We start from the raw sequence: 21,732 nt of genomic DNA on the forward strand, positions 1-21,732 counted from the left end.
ACTACAGCTCCCAAGAGCCTCCGCGGCGGGAAGGCGGTTGATGGGCGTCCACAGTGGCGGCCGTGCCCCGGTTCGTGCCGGGGCTGTCCGGGCGGGAAGCGGCGGCGGGAGCCGCTCCGGAGTCGGGGCTGTCCCGGCTCCCGAAGGCGCCCCGCAGCTCGGGGTAGCTCCTGAGTGCTCCCACTGGTTGCCCTTTGCGGAGGCCTCTTGGAGCAGCGTCGCTCTGCTGCTGGGGCGAGGCTGCGGACGTCAGTGTGCTTTAGCTGCGGCTACTCACAGCCTTTTAAACTTTAAACAGCGGCGGGACGGGAGGAACGCAGAGATAAATGGGCGAAATGCACCTCCAGGCCTTCTGACATTTCGTGTTTTAGGCACGCTCTGTCTTACTGAGCTAAATTAGCGTTTTCCTCTGAACTCCAGACAGCGATAGAGCGGCTCCGGCTGTGTCCCGGGGCTCCAGGCCCTCCTTGTGGGCAGGGCCGGGCTGGATAACCCCGGGTCAGCCTCTTCATGTGCCTTCTATTGGTCTTAATTCTCCCTCATTCTTTCTGTAGTCCCGTAGGGCTCTTTCTGCTGTACTGCTGTGAAAAAGGCGTATTTTATGATTGGCTTTTCGCAAATATTAAGATGAATATTATATGTGTATGTGTTATGTTAGAAAGTTCTGTTGTATTAATTTTTTTAGTAGTGTGTTAAATATAGCTTTAGGTTATAACAAAATGTTAAAGTAGAAACTATGCTATGTAGGGACACTTTTTTTTCTAAAGAAAGGACTCGCACTGAGATAGCAGTCACAGGACACCTAAATCTTTCAGAGAAAGGGAATTTATTGCTCCATTAAGAGGAGAAACGAACTTCTTCCCGCCTCGCTCAGCCAGGATGACTCCGTTAGGCTTATGAGGAAGAAGTTGACGATGATCAGACAGAATCCTGTATTTGAATGGAATTTATGCATCATGTATCAGATGTATGAATATGCAACAGGCTGTTGCCTGTAGGGGTTAATCCTCTGTTAATGTGTGTCCTTTTTCGGGCTTATGTTGCCCAGAAAAGAGTACCCGGACATCCATAACTCTTTGTTTCTATAGTCTTATATTGTCCTAATTCAAATTGTCCAAATTATTATTACTCTAATTGTATTATTAAACTTTTAAAATTTTAAAAAGAAGCGATTGGCGTTTTTCACATCGTATGTGTTAGAAAGTTATGTTGTATTAATCTTTTTAGTAGTGTGTTAGTTTTAGGTTATAACATAATGTTAAAATAGAAACTATGTATGTGGGATATTTTTGTAAAGAAAGGAATGAGGTACTCACACCAGATAGCAGTCATAGGACACCTAAATCTTTCAGAGAAAGAGAATTTATTGCTCCCTTATCAGAAGAAACAAACTTCTTCCCACCTTGCTAAGCCATGACGATGCCGTCAGGATTAAGAAGAAGCTGACACTGACCAGACAGAATCCTTTGTCTGAATGGCATTTATGCATCATGTATGAGGCGTATGAATATGCAACAGGCTCTTGCTTTTAAGGGTTAATCCTCTGTTAACATGTGTCCTTTTTTGGGCTTATTTTGCTCAGAAAGAGGTACCCAGACTGTCCACAACTCTTTGTTCTTATTGTCTCATATTGTCCTAATCCAAATTGTCCAAATTTTGATTACTCTAATTATATTGCTAATTTTATTATCATTTTATTACTATTAAACTTTTAAAATTTTAACAACGAGTGATTGGCATTTTTCACACTGCCATCATTTTTCCTGGACTTTGGTTTAGCAATTTACAAATATAGTGTCTACATGATTGTCCTAAGGCTCGAATCTTCATTAACATTGAGAAGCTAATGTGCTGGAATATAGAAGGATCTGTACTTGTGCCTTTCTAAACCACAGCATGACGTTCAGACCCTTTGATATCTTAGTAGGAAAATACTATTAGAGGGTTTTTTTCCAGTTTACCTGCACATTTATGGTCTTACAGGACTATAGATTAATGATGCTCTGTTGTTGGATGATGGAAATTTATTTTTGGATTCTTCTATGTGCTAAAAATATAATCCATTACTGACAGCAGTGTTGAGTTTGTGGTTTGATCATGAAGTACAAGCTTGAGTGCTTGTGTGAAATCCTTTTGAGGCTGTTGGGACCTTAAGGATCTCCACCAATATAAAATTGTAAGAATTAAAACAGGGAAAATTGTCAGCAGTTAGACTTTGCAAAACTTCCTTATTAGATGCTGCAACAACACAGTATTCCAGTTATAAAAGTTTGTATCACTGGCTAATTAATCCTGAACACATAGATTAAATATAATAGTTTTAATTCAAATACAAATTCTGATTTTGACTTTTGTAAATTTTGCCATTCAAAACTAGCAAAGCCAAACACTGCTAAAATTTTTAAGAAATTTAATTCTCTAGGGAAATAGGAGAAAAGGGCCTACAATCCAGTGATCACATTAATCAATAGTGAGAGAGATCAGGGAGAATCTCCCTCACTCAGGAGAGAAAAGCTGCTGAGTACGTGCTTTGAACAGGTTTTAACTCAAATTCTTGATCTCTGTCAGGTATTCCAAAGTTCATGGACTCGTAGAATATGGAAGTCTTGGAAGGGACCTCCAAGGACCATCAAGTCCAGCTCCTGGCCCTGCAGTGTGATCCAAAGGCACCTACTCCACAGCAGGTACTGGAAAGCACAGCACACTTTTACTGGAGCCAGGAGATCATGCAGGGGTTAGCACTCCATGTGCACATCTGACTGGGGCTCATTTTGCACAGGCTTTTATACTTCACCATTCTGGCATCCACCCTTGCTTGTTTGCTTATCTAAAACCTGCAGCTTTAAGGGTTGGGGTCTTACACAACGTGTGGTTTCTTTTTCCTAGGGCTACAAACACAGTACATAGCTCCTATGTAACACATTCATTCATCACATTCACCTAACTGCTGTTATGCTTTTCTATAACTGTGCTTTATTGATTACGTTCTTCTATCTATGAAAACAAACCCTATGACTTTGCATTTTTCTGACTTTGTGTGACAGCCAACATGCCTCTCCTTTCTTACCACTTTAGCCTGCTAGAGCTAGGCATCTGCTTGCAAAATTGGTTACAGCCAGATGCAGCAGTTACACTTAAATATTTTGCTAATTCCTACCTATGCTAAAGTACTTATGTCACTTATGTCAGTTGAGGCCTGTGTTTCAACAGGACCACCCCAGGAGTCACACCATGGGCCTGAGCACACGGCCCAAATGCTCCTGGAACTCTGCCAGGCTGGTGCTGTGACCATTCCCTGGGGAGCCTCTTCCAGTGCCCAGACACCCTCTGGGTGAGGAACCATTTCCTAATGTCCAACCTGAACCTCCCCTGACGCAGCTTCAGGCCATTCCCTCAGGCCCTGTCACTGGGCATGAAAGTGAAGAGATCAGTGCCTGCCCCTCCTCTTCCCCTCACAAGTGTGATAGATGAGTAATGACTGACTCTCAATTAATGGACAAATATAATGCATATAGGTTATAAAAAGTTTTATAGATTTATAGTTATGTTTTACCCCCTCACGTGGTTATCAAGGGACAGCTGGAGTTGGGACATCTGGGAGGGCCATCTTGTCACTATGGTGACATCTGATCTCCAGTCAGGATTTGAGGAAGAAATCTCCACCTCTGGACAGTGAAGAAGGGGTTGATGGACAGAACTTTGGGAGGGGTTAAAGAGTTAAAAAGGGGAAACCTCCATTGTGAGGGGGCTGAACACATGGTAGGAAAATCTTTTGCTCATGTGACCTTTTTTCTCTATTCAGTCTTCTGTTGTATTTTTGATAAGGTTTAATAAACTTTCCTAACTATGAAAAGTGAGTAGCTATTTCTCATACAAAGAGGCTGCAGATGCAGTGGGGTTTCCCCTCAGTCTCCTCCTCTCCAGGCTGAACAGACCAAGTGACCTCAGCTGCTCCTCAAAATGCTTCCCCTCAAGGCTCTTCACCATCCCTGTGGCCCTCCTTGGATGCTCTCTAATAGTTTATTGTCTTTCCTGTACGGTGGCACCCAGAACTGCGCATGGGACTCAGGGTGAGGTCACACCAGCTCAAAGCAGAGCAGCACAATCCCCCGTCCTCAGTCAGAGAACACTGTGAGAGACGGTTTTGAAAGTTTTACTGAAATCCAGAAAAATTACATCAGCTGGCTTCCCTTGATCTACTAGGTGGGTCACCTTGTCATAAAAATAAAATAAGTTTGCCAAGCAGGACTTTCTCCTCATGAACCCCAGCTGGCTGTGACTGATGACTGCCTCGTCCCATTTTGTGGGGGTGGGTGTGTGTGTGAGCAGAGAGTACTTTTAGGCCAAAACCACTGCTAATGCAAAAACAACCAACAAAAAACAAGAACCACAATATTTAGGTATATATTGACCTCATGTGCCCTTTGATCTGTTACCTACCTGACCTAAATGCACCTACTACCATTATCTAAAACCATTATAGAGTTGCCAGTTCCATAAGGTGTATAGTGTATACAGACATGGGTAAAATTGCATCTCATAGTGTTGATTTTCCAGGTTTTACTAAAAAACCCAAATTCAAATGGATTATGATGCTCTGTCTCCTTGACTAACTACTTATTTTTTAACTAATAATTTATTCCACAGTAGCCATCTGATTTCATTTTTCCTGTGCTGCAGAAGAAATGCATACATTGAAAATCAAATAGGCCAGAGGGTAAGAAAATAAACGTATTCCTTAAATGTCGTGTAGGTAACATGCTCTCAGTCTTAGCCTAAAATTATCTCAGGGTAATGTGTTTGGTTGGAGTTTTTTTTATCTGAAACCTTATCCTAATTATCTCCTCTCAACTTGGTCCTTGATAAATTAATCAAACCATAATCTTATATCAGATTGTCAAGTGCTGATGTCAGTGCCATTTAAACATTTCCTCTGCATTGTCACTGTCTCTTGATTTATTCTTTCTCTGTACTAAAACAGAATCTTTCTGCAGGGTTGGTGCAAAGGTTTTATTGACCTTTTAAAGGCTTTGGCACAATTTGACCAATAATTTTAAAGCCAGAATGACCTACTGGGTAATTAAGTTATTTGGGTTTAGTCTAAAGAAAATTTTCTAATAAATGTTTCCCCATTTGTACATACACAGGGCAGAAAAATGTGAATTAGGAAATGAACACAAGTACTTCAACTAGCATTTGCTTTCCCTTTTTTCCTTTTTTTTTCAGTCCTTAGTGTAGGTTTCTTTATAGAAGGATAGAAGCTTAATCAGAATTTGCAGTCTATGTGGAGCTCTCATTAAGATAGAGAAAAGGCATTTTTGCTCCAAAGGGCCTCTCCAAGAGAGAGGGAAGTTTAACATCAGATGTTTTTGCAAAGCACAAGAACTGCGTTCCTCCCACATTACCTTTGAACAAGAAGTTTCTGATTTCTTCTGCCTCCTCCTGCAAGTGCAGGATGAATTTAGAGGGGCCAAGTATTCTAGAGTGTCAGCTCTGTCTAGTTATCTCACAAATAAAATTTCTTGGCCTTGGGTCAGTGTGGAAAATTTGCATCATTAAGTAGCCTTTTCAGAAATATAAATAGAGTAAAAGTCTTTCCCAGTGACACTGATACAAACCCTCTGGATGAGATATGGACATGGTGCACTGGGATCCAAACATTCCTTGGTTAAAAAATTTATGACTTGTCTGTTTTGTTTTACAAGCATGTATTCCCTCCACACTAGTTACTGTACCATTAGCAGGGTGTCTGCATTAGCTTGACTTGGAGCAGTAATGCAGTTTTCAGCCAAACCAAGAGCTGCCTAAGGTTGATTAAGTTCTCAGGGTAGTTTGGAAGCACACTCTCTGAATGCCTTTCAGAGAAAATTAAACTGTGCCCTGTGCTTCAAATAAGCTTAATGGGGGCATTGTTTTTGGCTTTGTTTTATCTGAACCCACCCAGTCATGAGACCAGCAAGTTTGCACTTAAGACTTATTTACCACTGATGGGCTCTGAAACCCTAGAAAGCCCCATGACATGCTGAGGAGCTCATATGCTATATAAAGAGGTCAGTGCTCTGTGCAGTGTGCTCATTTACACAGTGTTTATCATTCTTTTAAAATCAGCTTTTAAAATAACCTTACACTCATTAGTGTCCAGGAAGACAAATAGATATTGATGATATATTTTAATCACTTCAGCCAAATACTGACATTTTGTTGTCATAAATTCTACTCCTGTTTAAATGAAACTTTCCCAGTCTCCCATATCTTAGCATAGTTTGTCACAAATGACGTGCAGCCCAATTTTCACTCAATTTGTTTTACAGATGATTTAGATTGACACTGCTGAGAAGAGCAACACTCCTACTTCCAACTCTCCCCTGCCTCAGCCTCACTTCCACAGCCAGAAGTGAATTCTATCAGAAATTCACTTTTCTTAATTATTAGTTAATTAATTAATTAATTAATCCAGATCTGGATTAATATTGTGCTCTTAGGTCTGGGGGTTTTGTTGTAGTTGAGACACGTGTTGTGTGTTTTCTGCATTAGGTTTAGTCTGGATCAGTTTTCTAAAGTTTTTTTTTAGATGTTGTGCTGTGGGGTTTTTGTTTTGGGGTTTGGTTTTTTTTAATATTTTCAGATTATGAATCAGTTAGTGGAAACATGAAATGCAATTTACATTCTTGAAAAAGAGTTATTTTATAATGGTTCTGTGTGAAAGGAGAACTGAAGGCAAGGTTGTTGCAGTCCAATTTAAGGTAATTCCACATTACTAACAGCATGTATTAGCAGCAAGAGATTAAGAAAAGAGTTTGCACTTAGTTCAAGCCATGATTTTACTGAAAATGTAGGTCATGCTAAATTTTCCACATAATTAAACAAAATTAATAAAACTGATTAAGATATGTTCCAAGTAGCTTTGAATACCATGCTGTTTTGCAACTCCCTGGAATTGCAAGAATATGAGAGACTACTTAGGTGGATATTGGGAAATGAAGTTTTCTCAGCCAAAAAAAAAAATCTTTTCTCTTTTAACAGAACAGCAATGGCAATCTTTGGAAACTGTGTGTTCTTTATTAATCTAAAATTCTTGCCTATTCAGGAGAAGAGCAAGTTGAAAGCATCCATAAAGGAAAATGGTAGAGTAGTTAATTTTGTGCTGAATAACAAAGGAAGTGCCATACTTATTTCTGAGATTTCAGAAGGAAAATACCAAGTGGTGTAAGTGTTGTAGAGTTTTGCCTTCACACAGAAAAAACAAGAACTGTAGACATTGTATCTTGATTCAATATATAAATTAAAATATTCCATTTATATTTTTAATGCATGTGATGCTGTACAAGTGAAATGTTATATAAAAAAATGAAGAGCAATATTCTTTCTCCACAGAAGAACCAGGGAAGGTTTTTTTCCCCAGCTAAAATTGCCATGCTGTTGTCCTTCTCTCATTGTTGGAGAGGGGAAACTCTGAATAAAAAACACATCACTGAAATGAGTTTTAGTTATGTTATTGATAATTTAAGAATTTGGAGTCTGCAGACTGTTATGTCCATGTACCTGATAATTCTATGGAAGACCTGGATAATTTACTAATTGAATCAGTAAACAACATAAGCCTAAATGATGGAAGTTAATTCTTGTTACTCTGTGAGGGTCAATATGTAAAGGCTGTTAGAAGTAATTTTTTCCCAGCAAACATCTATCTTGTGTTTCAGATTGGGATTGGTAATTACACTATTGATACTTCTGCACTTCAGCAAATCCATGGATTCATAGAATTGTTTAAGTTGGAGGAAACCTTTGAGTTCATCAAGTACAACCATCCTAACTCTGCCAAGTCTACCTCTTAACTATATCCCTGAGTGTCACATCTGCACATCTTCTAAATACTTCAGGGATGGTGACTCAACTTCCCATGCAGTCTGTTCCAATCCTTGCTTTGGAGACTTTTATCTCAAATTTTGCTTTAGAGTCAGAACACTAAAACCATGCCCTACTTCCCTAGGGCAGATGACTTTTCTATTTTATAGCAATTGACACAATTCTTAGGATCCCTTTCATGAGATAAATCCAGTAAGAAGATCATGTAAGAAGATAGAGCATGCAGCAGGTTTCAACCATCCTTCAGTCAGCCATTCTCTTGTAATGGAAAAAATAGTTGTAATTATAGTCCTTGCTGCATTATCAGGTGACATGTAATTAATGCACTGCTACTGCTGAAGGCCTTTGGGTATTACAGCTGTTATTAAGAGTAACTGCCTATCCACCCTTTTGTTAAGCCTATGGCTCATTTAATCTCCCTTTCCCACATACCTCAGTTCTTTTACTTTGCTGTCTAAATGTTGAAGAGGATAATCTTCATTCATGTAATTTGAGTTCCAATGACCTAACAAACAACTATGACTTTAGAACAAGAAGAAAATCACTGCTTAAGGCAAGAATTTTGTTAAAACTGAAGGCCAAATTATGTTAAATTTGAAGAGCTTTGCCAGTAGAATGTTCCCCAATTCTGGAATGACTTTGCTTAAATCTTATTACGTGAAACTCACTTTTGCAGCTCTTCCTCAATTTCTATATGGCAGAAGAGTATTCTTTTCACTTTTCGATGTGGAAATAATGCATATTTATATGGGTTCTGGTGAGTAAGGAGTACATTAGCAATTACAATATACATTTATTGTATAAATATACTAAGAAACCATAGTGACTATATTGCATAAATCAGCAAAGACACAAGGAAACGCTGTTTGTGGTAAATGCCTTTTACGACATACAATTGTTTTGATATTAAGATTCCTGACTTATTTCAGGTAGGTGAAATTTGACAAGTATTTGGTAAATAATGTTCAATCATTGATAGCCTTTACAAGCACTGAACCACAGAGACATAAAAGATTCTGAATCTCAGTGCATCTATCTGTAAGAATACAATAAAACAGCTTTCACTAACTCTTCCCACTTATGATTAATTTACAAGAGAAATAACATTTAAATTGGAGGAAAAAAAATCTCAGTAAAAAAAAAATCACACAATAATCAAGAAGTGGGATGCTGATCAGTTAGATTAACCTTTCATTTTGTCCCAAAGGCATTTGAGAGACAGAGACTAGTTCTTGGATCAATATTGACTGCAGTAAGACATTGCTGTGCAGCCTCTTATGTCAACATTTTACTAGCTGTTGCCTGTAGTTCATGTGAATTAAAGAACATTTTGCCTTTTTCCTCTTGCCTTGAGAGGACAAAATAATAGAACATTCATTACTATCATTTCATCTGTAGGTTGCACTTTATAAATAAGACTTCTACTGTGTGTTTTAGAATCATGTGGTGCACTTAAACATTTAGTAAGAAATTTATTATCTTCTTTATGTTATTTTATCAATACATTAAAGCTGGCAATGTGAATCAACACAATGTTGTTCTCTTTCAGTGTGATTTATATTCCATTTTATTTCAGGGAGGTTATTTTACTGTCTCTTAACTCTGCTTAAGGTACTTTGCGAGTAGCCCACGATGAGGGCAGAATAGCATCCAACTGTTAAATACTATTTTCCAATTCTAGCTGCAATAATATATTTCATGTACTAACAAGAGTTAAAGTTTTATTTCAGTGTGGACTTTAATGATCCATTTTCAGTATTTGTCGCTTTGTGCTCTTTCTGCAATTTTGCAATAGCTTTCAGTTTAGGAGCCTCTTCTTTTAAAGGTGAGCAAAGCAGAAAGTATTTTACTTCAAGTTAAAAATGCACCTGGATGAGGGACATGGTGATGAGGCACTATAAAAATGCTGATGGAGTTCTATCAAGTTAGATGTCACCAAACTGTAATAGAGCACATAGTTTCCAAAAAGTTGTTATCTAGAAAAGAGGACCTGTGGCAGATAACTTTTCCATATTGCTTGTAAACCCTGTGCTACACACCAGTTCTGAACATACTTACTAGATAATTTGACAGGATACTTTGCATAACTGGCAAATTCACAGGCTGTAAGTTTAAAACAAATTAATTTATTGGAATCTTATTATTTGAGTAACACTCATGGGGGGGAATTTGATGCTTTCATCAGGAAGACCAGTAGCTCTCTAAATGGTGACACTGTACTCATTGTGAGGGCATCTTCAGCTGGATCAAAGGAGAGCCAGGGAGCTGTTATAATTATCCTCCAGCTGACCCTAACAAATACTCTAGCATGTACATAATAAATTTCTCTTTATTATCTTCACCTATGTGCAAAAACATATCTGAGGTTTGTAAACTACACGCATAGACTGTTCTGTGTACACTTTCCTTCCCTGCATAGGCCAGAACAGTTTCCAGAGATTATTTAAAATCCCAATCCATGTACAGCCTGCCCTTCTCCTTCACCTACAGCATAAACTGCTCAGGGGAGTTCCTTGGACTGCCTGGGCTGTCAGAGCAATAAGTCAGCCAGCATATCTAGATAACACCTAGCTGAAGCACAGCTGGTCTGCCCAGGGCAGTCTCCAAGGAAGTCCCCCCAAGCTCCTGTGTCAGTTCCTTCATTTTTAAGCTGGGTAGGAGTTCAGTCAGTCAGATCAGTTACTGTGCTGCAAGCCAGTCCATTGCCTCATCTTTGTAGAAACTAGTGGAGAAGTGCTCAGCCTGCTGGGGAGGACTGGCAGCGGCTCTGGGCGGGCAGGACCCAGACAGGAAAGTCAGAGCAGGTGGCTGTCACTGCTGGTGAGAGCAGCCACCGTCAGTCCCTTTGGCCTCCTCATGGTGGCTCTTCTGCAGGTCCAGATCATACCAGGAACCTGAGTCCATAAGGATCTGGGACAGAACCAGGGAGGTACAAGGCTGATGCACACATATTGGCAACAGAGTTCAGCTGAGAGACCATGGGTAAGGGCCCAAGCTCAAAGGCACGTGAGCAGAGGAGAGGCAGGAATTTTCAGTCTTCTCACAGCTGTGCTGACAAGGCTGGCACTCAGCCCAAGCCACCAGGCCCTCTGGAGAAGTGACAGTCAGAAGTCTAATAGCTACATCATTCTTGTAAGTACAGAGCAAACAGAAATTTCCCTCTTTTAATGCAATTACAATATAAATCCATAGATCCTGTCAGAGGATTTATTTTTGGCAAAGGATATCCAGAAGTCTTGCCTTGCTGACAATCAAATAAAACTATTCCAGCCTACAATTGGAATGGAAGTGGTGCAAGAGAGCAATGACACAGAGTCATTGTCATCTTACATTTACATTGTCATTTACAGTATGCAAGTAAGAATTTATTCTTCTTTTTGTATATTGACTTGCCCCTTGAGTTTCATAAATGCTTATCAGAACCCTTTTTTGAGTACTTGTTTGAAGCCAACATAATAAAAAGTAATTTGTCATTTGTTTGCAGATGTTACCAAATGAGTGGTTACCATGTGACATCTGTGTAACATTTGCTTAACAGATTTCCTGCAGGCTTAATTACCAATAGCAGTTGCCTGCTATTGCTATTCTGCAATCCTGCCACAGAATGTTTCAAGAGAAGCAAAGGAAGTACTTCTACATAAATCATCAAATGGTCTTTAAATAATTCAAATATGAGGTTCTAAAGAAAGACCTTGTAAAGCTAAAGAGTGATCCTGACTCATGATCCCACAGATAGACAGCCTACAGCTCAGCAGTGCACAACACAGAAATGGAATGATACCTTTGTGTTCTGAACCTTATAAATAAATGTGGGCCATTGATACAGGATTCGTTTCAATCATTCTTCCCAAGTGTATATTTCAAAAATAGCTTTTTGATCTTTCATAACTCTTTATTTTGCCTGTGCATTACCAAATGCAAATCTTTTGAATCCTGTAAAAACCGGTCTTCAGGACAGATTGGGAAATGCATTCCCTCTGGAAAGTGTTTGTTTTATGGCAAGGATAATAGGCTTTGTAGCCCAGGTAGAGTATGCTATTTATTGTGCTTTTCCATAACTCAGCCCTGAAAAAATAATCTATTTGTAAAGCTATTTTTTAGTAAAAATGCTATTTAGTATTCAGTTAAAAAATTTTTAAAAACTGGGGGGTTGCAATTCAATCTCTAAATGAAGACAAGTCCTGAAACTGAGTAGAAATAGTTTTTATTCCTATAGATGTATAGTAAAAAAATACATTAAATTCTTTGGTCAGTGAAAGGCTTAGCTCTATTTTTAAGTCTGTCTTCTGCCTATGTGTAATCAAGTGACTGTTGGCAAGAAGCTTTCTGCAGTAGCATACACATTCTGTCCTCTTTAAAAGACCTCCTTGGCTGAACTGTAAACCATGAGGAATATCTAGGATGATAAAAGGTTTCTGCAAATGTATTTGTGGTTTGGTTTTGGCTTTGGTTAGACAACATAAGTTAGCTGTTACAAGTAAAATATCAATCACTCCAGAATAAGTTGCTATTCTAACCTGAAAAAAGGCTAATAAAAGTTAGCCAGGCAGGCTAACTTGGTTTTTAGTACATATTCCCTAAGAACACATTCTGTCAAGTCCCAAGTCTTTTCCAATCCTGCAGCATAATTCCACAATCTCCTCCCCTTTCAACTACATCCTGCCCCAAGCAATCTCATCGTGCTGGAGCTGTGGCTTCACCAAATCTGTCACATATGTCTCTGCACAAGGATCTCTATTCAAGGGGTTTCAGTGCCAAAGCAGCCTCATAAAAGCACATAATATTTTTTGTACCATTATAGACTTGCTGCAGTAGTGACTTCTTTTGCAGGCCATAGCTTGACCCCTTGAGCTCTGACAGTGCATCAAATGACCTTTAGAAGGTCATGATTTCCTCTTCTTCTGAAGAGATTTGATCAATGATTTAGAGATTAAAATTCTACAGCTCCTTATATATTTTTCAAGCACTGATGAATATTGTACCTTCATTTCTAAAGTGTAAGTGGAAGTTCTAATTGTGGCATGCTGATTAACATTTTGTAGTAGAAAGCAGCATTACACTGAAAGTGTTGATGTTTTAATCACAACTTAATATTGCACAAAAAAAATCTCATTTCAGGTAGTGATGTTACAGCCTTACACCAATTAAAACCATAAATCAATTGAAGCTAAATATATCTCTCCTTTGGAGGATAAAGCTGCTGTTTATGGATTTGATGCTTTTATCAATGGAAAACTCATCACTGGAGAGATAAAATATTATTGTACTTTGCCTTTAATGTAGTTCCTTCAATCTCAAGATCTGAAACCACTTAATTAGTAATGAAGATGTACAAGGCTAATCTTAGTTTCACATCTTTTGTTGTTGCCATTTAGCAGTATTTCAATGTAGGCATGTCATTTAAGAGAATATTGGCTAAGTTTTCTGTCTATAGAGATTAAATTATTTATTTTGGAAAAATCTTTCATAGGTTAAAGAAAAGAGTGGTGAATCAAAAGAACAGGTAATATCAAAAAGCTATTAGGGTGATAGAGCTTAGCAAATGGACCAAAATGCACCAGTATGTTCAATATCATGGCTTAGTGCCGACCAGAAAATTTACAATTGTCCATTTACAGATTCCTTGCTGAGTCATGTCTTTATTGAGAAGAGGACTTAATTAGACCATACATTTGATACCATTCATTGGGTTTTGCCAGAAATGAAGGAATTATGAAAAGTTTGACATTTCATATTATTATTATCAATTCAACACTTCATCAAAAACAAATAGTAGTTTCTGGTTTAGCTTTTAGTTTCAGTGTCTCTAAACACTAATTAGATCATTGTTTTGGAAAACATGGGCTTTAATGAGATCAATAAATCTTGTTTCTGGTTTTTGGGTTGGGGTTTTCTTAGGATATTTTTGTAATAAGTGTTGGAAGTTAATCTTCATGTTCTACAGTTTTGATCTAATCACCTGTGTCACTGCACTGAGTTTTCAGAAAGGCTGCTTTCATGTGCCAGCTTCTGTGTCACTATGGCAACCGGACAGAGCATTGAATGAAAACACACAGGTTTGTTAAAACACAGTCTTAAAATAACCTCTTGTTAAGAAGCAAAAGTTCCATGCCTGGAGGAATGTAGTTACACAAGAGACTTAAATAAGCTTGTGATTGTTTTCCTTTCAATTTCTCCTCTTTTGTCTAAGGATAATTGTTTGTAATCATTCTTGTCATAAAGCAACTAAACCATAAACTTAGGCTTGCTGTGATTGGTAAAAGCTTTGTAACTATCTCCAAGGATGCATTTGCTCCTGTAGGACTTGGAAAGTTCACTTGTGTTGGCACAACTCTTTTGAGTTATCTGCTGTGCTGTGCTGCTGTTTCTCCTTTGGCCTGCACCTCTGTCTGCAAAATGGGAGGCGGTTCGACAACATCATGTGGTGTCTTATGTCTTTTTGTATCTTGAGTGTATTACTTAACCTAGCAAATTACTTTTTTAATGCTATTGTGGAACTAAACTAAGAAGCAAGGTCTTAGCAAATTAAAGCTAAAAAAGAAAAAAAAAGACATGCAGATATACCAGTGAGGTTTGGAGCAGTTAGCCAGGGAATATTATGAACTCATCTTCTTTGAAATCCAGTCTGGCTGGCTGTTAAAAAGCTTTGCTTTAGAAAATAAATGTAATGTGTTAAAGAGGAGATCATGCCAAATCACATCTTGATCCATTCTAACATTTTAAGCTATGAATATCCATAATGAATTAATGTGGTTATTCTTTGGGTAGCCTAGGAACAAAAATTTGTCTAACAAATTTGGTATTCCCTGCTTTTGTTTAAAGAGTTTAAAAGGACAGAAAACATAGCTCCTTCTCATAGATTTGTCATGGCATGCAGATTAAACATCAAATTCCCTGGAGTGCCATTCATGTTTTTTTTTTTTCTCTCTTATTTAGTGGATTTTCCATACCCATAGATATGGGTATTGACATACCATTCAATATTAAAAACATACATAGCTGCACAGATAAAGATAAATGAATTTCACTGTAGCCATGCTTCTGCCTTGGAAGTTCTGTTGTGCATTTAAAATGGAAGTTTTATCCTAGAAAGCACTTCTGTCTCGTCCCTTTGGCTTTACTGTTCATTCTGCAAGCAGCTTGGCTCTCTGTTCTTCTCAGCTGAAAATTTCTGTTGTGCTTGAAGCCCTTCTGGTTTATCTTCTTATCTAAAAGCACATTGGGGAAAGTGAGTGATGTTTTAAAGAACATAAAGTATAAATGGAAACTGTACCTTGTAGACTTGCTATAACCTCTTTGGGAACAGGCCTTGGGAACTACCTCTATTAAATCTACTGTTGGCATTCTCTGTTGTTACAAAATAATTAATATTCACTGTCTTGTTAGTAAATAAATATTTAAGTGGGGGGTTTCTTTGTCTTCTAGAAGACAAACTGCCAGGCTGTAATTAAATTTGTTAATGAGGTTTTGTTCTAAATATCTAAATTTCTCAGATGTACCTGCCTCAAAAGTGGGTAGAGAAGCATCCCAACAAAATGAGAGATATAATGCATAACTTGAACCGTTCATAATGTAACAATGAATATGCTAAAACATCATAAACATGAGCAGCTTAGTTTTGATGAGTATTTCACACCACGGAAGGGAATGCATTTTGATTAATTTTCCGAAGCTGAGCATTCTCCAGAAATTAATTTTCTTTTCAGTCGCACAGAATCTTTTGGAGTTTTTTTATCCTTTGCCTCATACAAGTAAAACGTTTAAATACATTGTCCAATCATTTCTGGTAAATCACAGTTTTTCCCCAACTGTTGTGCTGCTGTTTGTATTTCCTAGAAATGTCACTACAGTGTTTGATACAGATGTTGCATTTGGAGCAAACAAGTTACAGCTGAGGCTGGAACTAAGTGGTATCTATGAGTCATGTAATTGCTCCACTAATTAAATATAAACAAATTATTAAACCATTACATTTTTAGGACTGTATTTACAATTTATGCATAAATATTTATAGAATCTGTCAGTATTTTATTCTGAGGCATTTGGCCTTCCTAGATTTTGCATTCTGCTGTAGTTGCTGCTGGTGCAGTGATTTTTCTCAAAGATATTTGAATCTTTTTCACTAAAATGTGAAAAGGACATAGGTAGCACTTCTAGCACTCCGAAGCACCCACAAACAGAATCCAGGTATGGTTGTGTTACAGAAAAGCTCATTATCACCACTGGAAAACATTAATAAAAGGTTAGGTAGGAAAGGAGAGATCAATTCAACCCCTCTTTCACTCACAGAAACTCCTTGTCTGAGAAATACCCCTAAAACTCAAGAGAGTATCTTAAAATATGTGATTCCAGGTTATTATTGTCCCACACATTTATGAAGTCCTGACACTTTTAGTTCTTTTCAGCTCCTTTTTATATATTTTTTCCTTTCATAAGATAAAATGCTGCAGAGGTAAAAGGCAAAGTCTTCACATGACTAATCTGTCCATCAGCTGTTGAAATTGATGAAAATAAGTGAGATGACAGATAATATTTTCTTTCCAACCATCATGTCTTTTTCTTTTCTTCCTTTTCATCAGTGTTGCTTAGTTTAAATGTATTAGTTTGGGGATTTCTTTCTGATGGCTGCATTAATAGAGCAACTCCCTCAAGGAAAGGAGAAAGTGATTCCTATTTATGCAAACCTTTCCTTCCCTAGCGGAAACACTTTCATTCTTCAGGCATTTCATTGTTCCATTTTTGAAAAGCTTTGTTTTTTATAGCATCTCTGTTCTTAGCAAGGACAGTATGCACTTCTGATTTACATATTCTTTTTAATTCTAATACTTCTCAAAAACTGATGGTGGCAGTGATGACTAAAATATTATATCTGTGTTTTTTTTGAGATTTAGAATCAGTGCTGTTTGCAGAAGAGTAAATTGGATAAGAACATGAAACCACAAAATCCCTTTTACAGTTTTTCATGTGATACCTGGGATATAGGTAAAGGCAGAGAATTTTCACTTTTTAGGCATTCGAAGTAAACGACACATATATTTGTTAAAACTCTAAAATATAGCTGTATTCTGCTCTTATTGCAAAGTAAGAATAATGAAGTTGTTTGGGTACACTTGTAATGAAATAATATTTGTCCATTGCCCTGATGATTTTGCTTCTCCTCCTGTAAGCTTGCATGCTTCTGTTTCAACCAGAGTTTGAAACAGCATTTGAAAAGCAGCTGTCCAATGAAATTATTATTGTAATATATTGCTCAAATTCTATGGCAGGTTCAGCTCTACACCAAGCAAAGTCATTTGCTTTACATGTTTTGGATTTTTTTTTTTTTCAGAGAAAGAATGAATACAGTCAAAGTTGGCTTGAAATAGAAGTTCTTCTTGAAATACAGTTCTTCTATTTACTTTTTACTGAGGAGCCAGCTGTTACTTTCTTGTCATGGCCTAATTTTATGCATATTGTTATTGTCAAACCAGCAAAACACACTGAACCACAACCAGGAATGTGTAGCAGTTTGTAATACGTCTATTCTGATATTCAGTCATAAATCTTAAGCTTGTGTCTCCATATCATTGCTCCATGCTTAATATTTTAATGGTCTCAAAATCAGTCTTTACTCACAGATTTCACAGAATTTTCTTCATTTTCAAAGAACATCATATATGACTTGGCATTACTGAAGAGTTTTACTACAGTAAGTAAATCACTTTGGTTATATTCTAAAGAATGCTTTGTATGGAATGCTTATCATTGCAAGACTCTAACATGCAACTTTTTTTTTTCTTTAGGCCAGCTTTTAATATTTAGTCTAATAAAATTAGACTATTATTTTAATTTAGTCTATTTGAAGTAAATTTGTCCTAATAACAAGCACAGTCACATCTGAATATTATTTCCCCCTAAATATATCTTTTGAAGTTTTATACCTCTTATTGCTCGCTCATAGCAGAAATTACTTGTTTTTTTCTGAAATCTGTAATTTGTAACTGAAGGCTGCATTTAGACCAAATAACATTTGGTGACAAGGAATATGTTTTTGCCACCAAAATGCTTTTGCAACAAAAATGTTGTTTTTAGCAACAAAGGATCAGATGTAGACTACTTAGGGCAGGAGGAGGTTTTGGTTAGTGCTATATTTCATCTGTGCCAGAAGTAGATGAGAACCTAAGCAACACAAACTGCAAAATTCTCAACAGCCCATTACCCAGGTTAGTGTGAAACCCAGGAGCATGTTTGACAAACCACTAATGGGAATTCTCTCCCTAGGAGTCGTTGCATGGTGAAAGAATTAACTGGCATTAGGCAAATGCTGGCTTAAAGGCCTTTGCAGAAAGTACCTTTATTGTTGTCAAGAAATCATTCAAACAGTAATGTTGCTTCCCTTTTCTTCTTGGTTCCAAATGGAAAAGAAAAGCTGCTGCCATTGATTGCTACTGTTCTTGTGCTAGAGTTCACAAGATGCACAAAGGAATGGAAAGGGACAGTTTTCAAAACACTAATGAAATTGGAAGAGTCATCTAATTGAAGGTGTGCATTTAAAAAAAAATCTTATCTATAAATCCTCCCAACAGACAAAACAAGTATCATCATGAACATTCAATGGCTATATTAAAGAATATTATAACCAATATTATAATAGATTCCTTGTGCTAAAAGAGGAAAATATATACACTTCATACTTTACTGGGCATGTAGGAAAAGAATACAGAGACAGTCAGGAGAGCCCTGGAAATCTGCCTTCCTCTTTTGAGGAATTATATTACTCATTCTGCATCAGATGATATTTTATACATGCTGGATCAGCATACTATAGAAAATTTTGTCTTTAAAATAATTATCATTAGAATAAATTATTTTTTCCTGCTCCTTTAGTGGACTTATAGGATTTTATTATAATGGTACTTTATTTCTACTCACAGTGGTGTTCATTGGGCTTTTGTGTTGATGAAGAAAGCAATAGAGTTGGTAAGAAGGCAATTTCCATCTATTTGCTATCAAGCTGAACTTGGGAAAGACTGGGATTCAAGGAGATAATGGATATCAACTTTATCTAACATGAATTATCCTTCTACATAAAATATTCAATGCCATCATTCTTTAAGATAATAACAGAGTTAGCTTTCCTTGCAGTTTAACATACAATGTTTAAGTTGAGGACATTTGATCTTATATTGCTACTAAATATTAACTTTCAAAGTCACACACTTTAATGTATGGAAACAAAGGGTCTTACAGTTATTAAGTGTTGTTTTTACATATATGTCGTATTTTATTTACCTGTAACTGTTTAAAATGCCTTAATATTTAATTTTTCATGCTAATTTCTGGTTTGTTGCACATTGTAAAGTACTTTTATAATACCTTTGTTTTGATTTCTTCTAAAATCTCATGTACTTTGATGGCACAGTAAAGAAAGCATAATGTAGCAATTCAGTGAAGTATGGCAGATGTTTTGGCAGATACAGGAGTGTGATTAACAAGGAATTAATAAATATCTTTATAACACATCGGTGTTCTTAAGTGGGTGGTTTTGTAATTTCTACAGTGTGCATTGAAATGCAAACAGCAGAATGGATATTTTTCTACTGCACTGCTTTTCTTACAGATCATAGATTTATTTGTGAATACGCAGGTCAGTTTTGTTAGGAGGAAAGAGTTCTCTCTTTCTTTCCTGTTGTTACTCTGTATTCTGATTTTATGCTGATTAATTTATTTTATTTTATACCAGACCAAACACTGTAGCCTAATAACAAAACCAGACTAGCATTTATTTTAATTTAATGGGCTTTTCATAGGTGTTTAATGAATACACTACATCTTCTAAATTAAGGAGCTGCACAGAAGAACAACACTTTGCTACCTGATGAAATGTAGTTGGAGACAGCACAATGGCTTGCACTGAGAGATCAGGTGGATATGGGGCATTCTCCACACTTGTTTGTCCATCCTTTGAAAATATTCAGAAGCAGGGGATTCAACAGTGCCATAGTAATGCCTGGTACTGCCCGTGCAAATGAGGAATGCTGGCCAGCAGTTACACAGAACTTAGAGGTTACTAAGGAAAACTGCAGAACCTTTTCCATAGAGGTTTTCCTGAGAATTTAAACAAACAGGATAAGGGTGGAGTAGATACACTTGACCATGTAGAGGACCTTGCCAGGAGGGATATCCCAATGTTCTTCTGTTTCTAAGATGCTCTGAATCCTTCCTCTCAAGATGGAACACACTGGCTCTTTTTAGTAACAATATAAAGGAAATAGTTGTACTACACTATGAGAAGAGCCAGAGTATGACCTTAAAAACTAGAAAGATTCCTTAATAGAGACCATGATAAACTAGCTTCCAAATCTGCTGTTCAGTCTTTGCATGGTCAATTGCTCCATTACTAGAGTTTCCTTAGAAAGCAACTGCTGGCAAAAATAGGAAGAATTTCTTTTTTCTTCAGTACATCTGTCACTCTTACAGCAATACATCTCACATGGGTATGTGTGTCACACTAAAAGCCGAGTTTTGGGTCAGTGATGTATGTTTCCAAAGGATCTGTTTCTGAGATCCAATATGCCACAGACACATTTTATGAAAAATCCTTTCCTTAGGATTTTTTCTCCTGAGAAGCTGAGAGGCCTCAGGAACAAAATGTAAACATTGATTATCTGCTGCTGTGGAATGTAACAGGTGGATCTGGGATTGGTCTCATGTGGTTGTTTCTAATTAATGACCAATCACAGCCCAGCTGGCTCAGACTCTCTGTCCGAGACACAAGCCTTTGTTATGATTCATTCCTTTTTCTATTCTTAGCTAGCCTTCTGATGAAATCCTTTTTTCTATTCTTTTAGTATAGTTTTAGTACAATATATATCATAAAATAATAAATCAAGCCCTCTGAAACATGGAGTCAAAATTCTTGTCTCTTCCCTCATCCTAACACCCCTGCGAACACCATCACACCAATATACTGACACTCTGGCTTTAGCAAAAGGCAGTGGAATAAGCAAATAGGGTGTGATTTATTTGCTTTTTCTTACAAGACTTCTATTTCATTCCTCCTACATGTTACATAAAAAAGCTATGCTTGCCAAGTGCTTTAACATGCAAAATACTATGAAATTAAAAGCAGTTCTTTTTCCTTCATAAGAAACCCTATCAATGCCACAGCAGGACCTTGTCCTGAGATGTCCATGTACATCTTTCTTGTGCATTTCTCCAAAAGCTCATCCAGCTGAGGACAAAGAATACCATTGATCCAACAAGTCGAAGTGGAAGATGCTGCATTTGGATTGGGGCAATCCCAAGCACGGGAGAAGAACTCACTGAGAGCAGCCCTGCTGAGAAGGACCTGGGGGTGCTGGAGGATGAGAGGCTGGCCATGAGCTGTCAGTGTGCTCCCACAGCCCAGAGAGCCAAACGTGGCCTGGGCTGCATCCAGTGGTGGGCAGCAGGGCCAGGGAGGGGATTCTGCCCCTCTGCTCTGCTCAGAGCCCACCTGCAGGGCTGCACCAGCTCTGGGCACCAGCACAGGGAGGACAGGGACCTGCTGGAGTTGGTACAGAGGAGGGACACTGACACTGGACACTGACACTGGAGGGACACAGGATCACTGGCATGATCAGAGGGATGGAGGAAGACAGGGGCATGGAGGCTGAGGGGGCTGGGATTGTTCAGCCTGGAGAAGGCACCAGGGAGAGCTCGTAGCACCTTCCCGTACCTAAAGGGGGATTATAAAAACGAGGAAGAGTGACGGGCAGATAGCGATAGGGCAAGGGGGGGTGATGCTTTTAAACTACAGACAAGAGATTTAGATTAGATGTGAGGAAGGAATTCTTCCTTGTGAGGGCGGTGAGGCACTGGCACAGGCTGCCCAGAGAAGCTGTG

At 37.9% G+C, this 21,732-nt stretch overlaps 1 long non-coding RNA gene across 1 annotated transcript; it reads left to right on the plus strand.

Moving 5' to 3' along the window:
- Window positions 1–44: 44 nt before the first annotated feature.
- Window positions 45–19,367, plus strand: LOC113458647 (uncharacterized). Its single transcript, XR_012579002.1, has 4 exons — window positions 45–371; window positions 2,569–2,684; window positions 17,484–17,554; window positions 18,780–19,367. It is a non-coding gene; the product is annotated as an uncharacterized LOC113458647 (long non-coding RNA).
- Window positions 19,368–21,732: the final 2,365 nt, after the last annotated feature.

Source organism: Zonotrichia albicollis, chromosome 2 (genome assembly GCF_047830755.1).
Source record: "Zonotrichia albicollis isolate bZonAlb1 chromosome 2, bZonAlb1.hap1, whole genome shotgun sequence".
NCBI classification, from domain to species: domain Eukaryota; kingdom Metazoa; phylum Chordata; class Aves; order Passeriformes; family Passerellidae; genus Zonotrichia; species Zonotrichia albicollis.